Below are 8612 nucleotides of genomic sequence, written 5' to 3'. Positions count from 1 at the left end.
GTAAATGTTCCTTTGCTAGAGGGTTTATCCCTGGTTTGCTGTAACTTTGAAACTAAGGCTAGAGGGAGTTCCTCTGAGCTCTATGAATCTGATTACCCTGTAAAGTTATTTTCCATCCTGATTTTACAGAGATGATTTTTACCTTTTTTTTAATTAAAATTCTTCTTTTTAAGAACCTGATTGATTTTTCCTTGTTTTAAGATCCAAAGGTTTTTGGATGTGGGCTCACCAGGAATTGGTGGGAAGTGAATTAGTCTCAAATCTGCCCAGGAAAGGGGAAGTTAGAGACTTGGAAAATATTTGGGGAAAGGCAGAGTTCCAAGTGGCTGTCCCCTAAGATTTGGAACATGGTTGGTGGTGGCAACTTACTGTTAACCTAAGCTGGTAAATAAGCTTAGGGGGCTTTCATGTGAGTCCCCACATCTGTACCCTAGAGTTCAGAGTGGGGAAGGATCTCTGACAGGTTCTATACCAATGCTAGAATTCTAAACAATAAAATAGGTGAACTAGAGTGTCTTGTATTAAATGAGGATATTGATATAATAGTCATCACAGAAACTCGGTGAAATGAGGATAATCAATGGGGTACAGTAATACCAGAGTACAAAATATATCGGAAGGGCAGAACAGGTCGTGCTGGTAGGGGAGTGGCACTATATGTGAAAGAAAGCATAGAATCAAATGAAGTAAAAATCATGAATGATTCAGACTGTACCATAGAATCTCTATGGATGGAAATTCCATGCTCTAATAATAAGAATATAGCCGTAGGGAGATAGTACCGACCCCCTGACCAGGATAGTGATAGTGACTTTGAAATGCTCAGGGAGATTAGAGAGGCTATTAAAGTAAAAAACTCATGAATAATGGGGGATTTCAATTATCCCCATATTGACTGGGTACATGTCACCTCAGGACGAGATGCAGAAATAAGATTTCTTGACACCTTAAATGACTGCTTCTTGGAGCAACTGGTCCTGGAACCCACCAGAGGAAAAGCAATTCTTGATTTAATCCTAAGTGGACAAGATCAAGTCCAAGTGATGAATATAGCTGGACCACTTGATAATAGTGACCATACTATAATTAAATTTAATATCCCTGTGGCAGGAAAAATACCACAGCAGCCCAACACTGTAACATTTAATTTCAGAAAGGGGAACTACACAAAAATGAGGAGTTTAGTTAAACAGAACTTAAAGGGTACAGTGTCAAAAATGAAATCTCTGCAAGTTGTGTGGAAGCTTTTTAAAGACACCTTTAGAGGCTCAACTTGAATGTATACCCCAAATTAAAACACATAGTAAGAGAACCAAAAAAGAAGCAGTGAAAGGCAAAGAGATACCTTTAAAAAGTGGAAGTTAAATCCTAGTGAAGAAAATAAAAAAGAGAATAAAGCAGTGAGAAGCAAAAATGCATCCTTTAAAAAGTGGAAGTTAATTCCTAGTGAGGAAAATAGAAAGGCGCATAAATGCTGGCAAACGAGGTGTAAAAATATCATTAAGAAGGCCAAAAAAGAATATGAGGAACAGTTAGCAAAAGACTCAAAAAGTAATAGCAAAAAAAATTTAAGTACATCAAAAGCAGGAAGCTGTTAAACAACCAGTGGGGCCACTGGATGATTGAGGTGCTAAAGGAGCACTCAAAGACAATAAGGCCATTGCAGAGAAACGAAATGAATTCTTTGCATAGTCTTCATGGCTGAGGATGTGAGGGAGATTCCCAAACCTGAGCCTCCTTTTTAGGTGACAGAGCTGAGGAACTGTCCCAGATTGAGGTATCATTAGAGGAGGTTTTAGAACAAATAGATAAACTAAACAGCAATAACTCACCAGGACGTGATGGTATTTACCCAAGAGTTCTGAAGGAACTCAAACGTGAAATTGCAGAACTATTATCTGTAGTCTGTAACCTATCATTTAAATCAGGTTCTGTACCAGATGACTGGAAGATAGCTGATGTAAAGCCAATTTTTAAAAAGGGCTTCAGAGGTGTTCCTGGCAATTATGGGCCTGTAAGCCTCAGTACTGGACAAACTGGTTGAAACTATAATAAAGAACAATATTGTCTGACATATAGGTGAACATAATTTGTTGGGGAACAGTCAACATGGTTTTAGTAAAGGGAAATCATGCCTCACCAATCTACTAGAATTCTTTGAGCGGGTCAACAAGCATGTGGACAGTGGGAATCCAGTGGATGTAGTGTACTTAGATTTTCAGAAAGCTTTAGATAGGTCCCTCAACAAAGGCTCTTAAGCAAGGCCTCGTCTACACTACAACAGGGCCGGTGCAACCATTTAGGTGGACTAGGTGGTTGCCTAGGGTGCCGAGATTTGAGGGCACCAAAAAGCGCCCCCAATTTTTTTTAAAATGGTTGAGCAGCCGCTGCTGCTGGGACAGAGAGGGAGTCTGAGCTGCTGGCGGCAGCCGGCAGCCCAGGGTGTCCCCTGGGTCAGGGCGCCTCCACGGCAGCCGGCAGCCCAGTGTGTCCTCTGGGTCAGGGCGCCGCCCCGGCAACCAGCAGCCCAGGGTGTCCCCTGGGTCAGGGTGCCTCCGCGGCAGCCGGCAGCCCAGGGCGTCCCCTGGGTCAGGGCGCCTCCGCGGCAGCCGGCAGCCCAGGGCGACCCCTGGGTCAGGGCACCACCGCGGCAGCCAGCAGCCCAGGGCGACCCCTGGGTCAGGGCGCCTCCGCGGCAGCCGGCAGCTCTGGGCGTCTCCTGGGTCAGGGCGCCTCCGCGGCAGCCGGCAGCCCAGGGCGTCCTCTGGGTCAGGGCGCCTCCGCGGCAGCTGGCAGCCCGGGGGGTCCCCTGGGTCAGGGCGCCTCCGCGGCAGCTGGCAGCCCGGGGGGTCCCCTGGGTCAGGGCACCGCCCCGGCAACCGGCATTCCAGGGTGTTCCCTGGGTCAGGGCGCTGCCCCAGCAGCCGGCAGCCCAGGGGCGGGGGTCCCCTGGCCCAGGGAAACCCCGAGCTGCCAGCTGCCATGGAGGCGCACTGATCCTGGCTCAGGGCGCTGCTGCAGCAGCCGGCAGTCCAGCGTGTCTGGAGGGGGTGTCAGGCAGCTCCCATGGAGCTGCCGCAGTCGTGCCTGCGGCCGGTTGGCTGCTCGCGGGACTCCAGTGGACCTCCCGCAGACACCACTGCGGCAGCTCCACCGGAGCCACGGGACCAGTGCGCGGGGCAGCGAAATTGCCGTCCGCCTTGGGCACTCAAAACCCTTGCGCCGGTCCTGCACTACAAGTTTATTTTGAATTTAGCAGCATTAAACCGAATTAACACTGCACCCATCCACATAATGAAGCCCTTTATTTCGATATAAAGGGCTCTTAATATCAATGTCTGTACTCCTCCCTGACGAGGGGAGTAGCACTGAAATCGATATTGCCATCTCGGAGTAGGGTTAATGTGGCTGCAATTCGATAGTGTTGGCCTCTGGGAGCTATCCCACAGTGCACCATTGTGACTGCTCTGGACTCATATACTTTAAGGTCAGAAGGGACCATTATGATCATCTAGTCTGACCTCCTGCACAATGCAGGCCACAGAATCTCACCCAACCACTCCTGTAACAAACCTCTAACTTACGTCTAAGTTATTGAAGTCCTCAAATTGTGGTTTGAAGACTCTGAACTCAAATGCACTGGCCAGGTAGACAGGAAAAGCCCCACAAACTTTTGAATTTCATTTCCTGTTTGCCCTGAGTGGAGCGCTGATCAGCACAGGTGACCATGCAGTCACAGAATCAAAAAAGAGCTCCAACATGGACCATACGGGAGATACTGGATCTGATCTCTGTATGGGGAGATAAATCTGTTCTATCAGAACTCCATTCCCGTAGACAAAATGCCAAAACATTTGGAAAAAATCTCCAAGGCTATGATGGACAGAGGCCACAACAGGGACTCGACACAGTGCGGCGTGAAACTTAAGCTGTTGAGACAAGCGTACCAGAAAGCCAAAGAATGAAATGGACGCTCACAGAGGGAGGGGCGACTGACGACTGTAGCTATCCCACAGTTCCTGCACTCTCTGAAAACCATTTGAATTCTTGACTGAGCTCCCAAAGCCTGAAGGGTCAAAAACATTGCCATGAGTGGTTCAGGATATATGTCATCAGTCCCCTCCCACTCATCCCCCCCATGAAACCGAAGGGAAAAAAATCTTTTCTTGCTTTTTTTCAGTGTCACTGTATATCTACTGGATACTGCTGGCAGACACGGTGCTGCAGCGCTACACAGCAGCATCCCTTTCCCTTCCCTTCCCTTCCCTTCCCTTTCCTTGCGGACGGCAGATGATACAGTGGGACTGATAGCCGTCATCGTCGTCCCATGGGTGCTCCTGGCTGGTATCGGTGAGGTTGACTGGGGGAGCCTGAGCAAAAATGGGAATGACTCCCGGTTATTCTCTTCTTTAAGTTTTGTCTCCTGGAGATTCACTTCTGCCTGGAATATCATAGCAGTTGGAGGCTGCCCTCCCCTCCCCCCTTTGATCTCTGGTTGCAGAGGCAATAAAGTCAGTGTTCAAATTCCTGCATTCTTTATTACTTCATCACACAGATGGGAGAATAACTGCCACAGTAGCCCAGGAGAGGTGGGGAAGGAGGGAAGCAACGGGTGGGGTTGTTGCAGGGGCACCTCCTAGAATGGCATGCTGGTCATCATTTCTGCAGAATGTCTGGGGCTCTGACCCGGAGCAGCCTTTTGCCTCTCTGCTTCTTTAGTAGGCTTGCCTGATATTCCAGGCAGGACTGACTCTGCCTTTAGACAAAATTTAAAGAAGAGAATGACCTGGGAAGTTATTCCCATTTTTGTCCATGCGCCCCCAGCTGATCTCACCGAGGCCGGCCAGGAGCACCCATGACAGCAGCAGATGGTACAGTATGACTAGTAACCATCATTCTCAACTTGCAAAGCAGCAGATGGGATGGTATGGCTGGTAACCATCTTTGCTAACTTGCAAAAGGCAAGGGGATGCTGCTGTGTAGCACTGCAGCACCGCGTCTGTTAGCAACATCCAGTAGACATACAGTGAAATTGAAAAAAGACTGAACAGGCTCCATGGTTGCCGTGCTATGGCGTCTGCCCAGGCAATCCAGGCAAAAGGGCGCAAAATGATTGTCTGCCTTTGCTTTCACGGACGGAGGATTGACTGACGACAGTTACCTAGAATCACTCGCGACACTGTTTTTGCCCCATCATGCATTGGTATCTCAACCCAGAATTCCAATGGGCTGGGGAGACTGCAGGAACTATGGGATAGCTACCCATCATGCAATGCTCCGGAAATCGACGCTAGCCTTGGTACATGAACGCACACTGCCGAATTAATGTGCTTAGTGTGGCCGCGTACAAGCGACTTTATACAATCTGTTTCCAAAAATCGGTTTCTGTAAAATCGGAATAATCCTGTAGTGTAGACATACACATAAATAAACTGCCATGGGATAAGAGGGAAGGTGCTCTCATGGGTTGGTAACTAGTTAAAAGATAGAAAACAAAGGGTAGATATAAATGGTAAGTTTTCAGAATGGAGAGAGGCAAATAGTGGTACCCTCAAGGAGTCTGTTCTGGGACCAGTCCTATTCAACATATTCATAAATGATCTTAAAAAAGGGGAATCAATGAGGTGGCAAAATTTGCAGATGATAGAAAATTGCTAAAGATATTTAAGACCCAGGCAGATTGCGAAGAGCTACAAAAGCCTCTCTCAGAACTAGGTGAGTGGGGAACAAATGGCAGTGTAGTGGGGCGGGGTCATCCCACTCCGTTTTGGAAGGGGTTAAAAACAGCCTTGGAAAAGAGCTGCCCTAGACAGCCAATCACGAGAGGGCTTGAGGCAGCCAATCAGGGCCCAACCAGGCCAGTGATGAGATAACTGGCTCTGTGGGTATGGGGAAAGCAGTGGATGTGATATATCTTGACTTCAGCAAAGCTTTTGATACGGTCTTCCACAGTATTCTTGCCAGCAAGTTAAAGAATTATGGGCTGGATGATTGGACTATAAGGTGGATAGAAAGCTGGCTAGATCGTCAGGCTCAACGAGTAGTGATCAATGATTGCATGTCTAGTTGGCAGCCGGTATCAAGCGGAGTGCCCCAAGGGTAGGTCCTGCGACTGTTTTTGTTCAACATCTTCATGAATGATCTGGAGGATAGGATGTATTGCACCCTGGGGGGCAGGACAGATAGATATGCTGGAGGGAAGGGATAGGGTCCAGAGTGACCTAGACAAATTGGAGGATTGGGCCAAGAGAAATCTGATGAGGTTCAACAAGGACAATGGGGGGATGGGATAGCTCAGTGATTTGAGCATTGGCCTGCTATACCCAGGGTTGTGAGCTCAATACTTGAGGGGGTCATTTAGGGATCTGGGCATTAGTCCTGCTCTGAGCAGGGGGTTGGACTAGATGACTTCCTGAGGTCCCTTCCAACCCTGATAGTCTATGATTCTGAGAGCTTCTGTGGAGAAAGAAGTCAGTCTTGCTCCAACAGTGGAGCAAGAAGGACCTAGCTGCCTCCTAGAGACAGGATTTACTTTGCACAGAGCAGTGCCAGGAAAGGGCAGGCTGAGCTGGGGAGTTCTGGCCCAGTGACCTCCCCGGCTGAGGCCTTACAGCAAAGGCCTAAGGAGGTACTGGGGATGCAGCCAGGGCAGGAAAAAGCAGCCAGTCCAACCCCATTGCTAGTGATGAGTGGCCATTACAGACTGCAGTTTGCCCCTGAGAGAAGGGGCTAGAAGATGACTGGCAGTAGCCACTGAGGCAAGGTGGGTATAGGGGATTGGGGTTCCCCTGGGAGGGGAGACCTGGAGTGTGGGGACGTTGCCAGGGGCAGTACCCCAAGGGAAGGGGAACTGAGATCCGGGAGGGATGCGGGGCCTGAACTTGTGGAGATAAAGGGACTACAGAGGCGCAGGTAAGGACAGGGGAGAAACTAGCCAGAGGAAGGCACTCCTGAGGTGGATGAGCTAATTCCCGTACTGACCAGCAGGAGGCACCATGGTGGTGAGATGCACCCTGCTACAGGCAGATGAAATTTAATATTGATAAATTGAAAGCATAATCTCATACTATACAGATAAAATGAGAGGGTCTAAATTAGCTGTTTCCACTCAAGATAGAGATCTCAGAGTCATTGTGGATAGTTCTACGAAAACTTCCACTCAATGTGCAGCAGCAGTCAAAAAAGTAAACAGAATGCTGGGAATAATTAAGAAAGTAATAGATAATAGGACAGAAAATATCATATTGCCTCTATATAAATCCATTTTACGCCCACATCTTGAATACTGTGGGCATATGTAGTCCCTCCATCTGAAAAAAGATATACTAGAATTGGAAAAGGTCCAGAAAAGGGCAACAAAAATGATTAGGGATATGGAACAACTTCTGTATAAGGAGAGATTAATAAGATCGGGACTTTTCAGCTTGGAAAAGAAACAGCTAGGGGGAGATATGATTGAGGTCTATAAAATCATGACTGGTGTAGAAAAAGTAGATAAGGAAGTGTTGTTTACTACTTCTTATAACACAAGAACTAGGGGTCACCAAATGAAATTAAAAGGCAGCAGGTTTAAAACAAATAAAAGGAAGTATTTCTTCACTCAATACACAGTCAACCTATGGAACTCCTTGCCAGAGGATGTTGTGAAGGCCAAGACCATAACTGAGTTCAAAAAAGAACTAGATGAGTTCATGGAGGATAGGTCCATCAATGGCTATTAGCTAGGATCGGCAAGGAAGGTGTTCCTAGCTTTTGTTTGTCAGAAGCTGGGAATGAACGACTGGGGATGGATCACTTGATGATTACCTGTCCTGTTCATTCCCTCTGAGGCACCTGGCACTGGCCAATGTTGGTGAACAGGATACTGGGCTAGATGGACCTTTGGTCTGACCCAGTATGGCCATTCTTATGTTCTTAACAATTAGGAAAGGAATAGATAATAAGACAGAAAATATCATAATACGGTGACAGGTTTGGTCACAGAGATCCCCTTAAGACTGCCACTTGATGATCTGGGATACCACTGAGAAACCTCCCTGCCAGAATGGTCACCCCTCTGCAGTTCCTTAGACATTGAGATTCACTCAGCCCTGGGGCATCTCAATTAACAGGGACTTGTCCCACACCCTGTGTACCACCTTTTTGGGAGTCTGAACCACAAATAAATCCATTTTACTCTGTATAAAGATTATACTAGGGAAACTTGTAAGTACTTGCCCTCTTTTTCACTGAAAGAGAGATTGCATAGCAATTTGCCCTCCTTCCCAGTAAGAATTACTTACACTGGGTTTATTAATAAACAAAAGTGATTTTATTAAGAATTCTTTCCTGAGTACTGGCTGGTGAGTCTTGCCCACATGCTCAGGGATTAGCTGACCTCCATATTTGGGGTCTGGAAGGAATTTTCCTCCGGGGCAGATTGGCAGAGGCCCTGGAGGTTTTTTGCCTTCCTCTGCAGCATGGGGCATGGGTCACTTGCTGGTGGATTCTCTGCAGTTTGAGGTCTTCAAACCACAATTTGAAGACTTCAATAACTCGGACATAGGTTAGAGGTTTGTTAAAGAAGTGGATGGGTAGGGTTCTGTGGCCTGCTTTGTGCAGGAGGTCAGACA

Source organism: Gopherus flavomarginatus, chromosome 3 (assembly GCF_025201925.1).
Source record: "Gopherus flavomarginatus isolate rGopFla2 chromosome 3, rGopFla2.mat.asm, whole genome shotgun sequence".
In the NCBI taxonomy this organism is placed as follows: Eukaryota; Metazoa; Chordata; order Testudines; family Testudinidae; genus Gopherus; species Gopherus flavomarginatus.
This window is presented reverse-complemented; position numbering follows the sequence as displayed.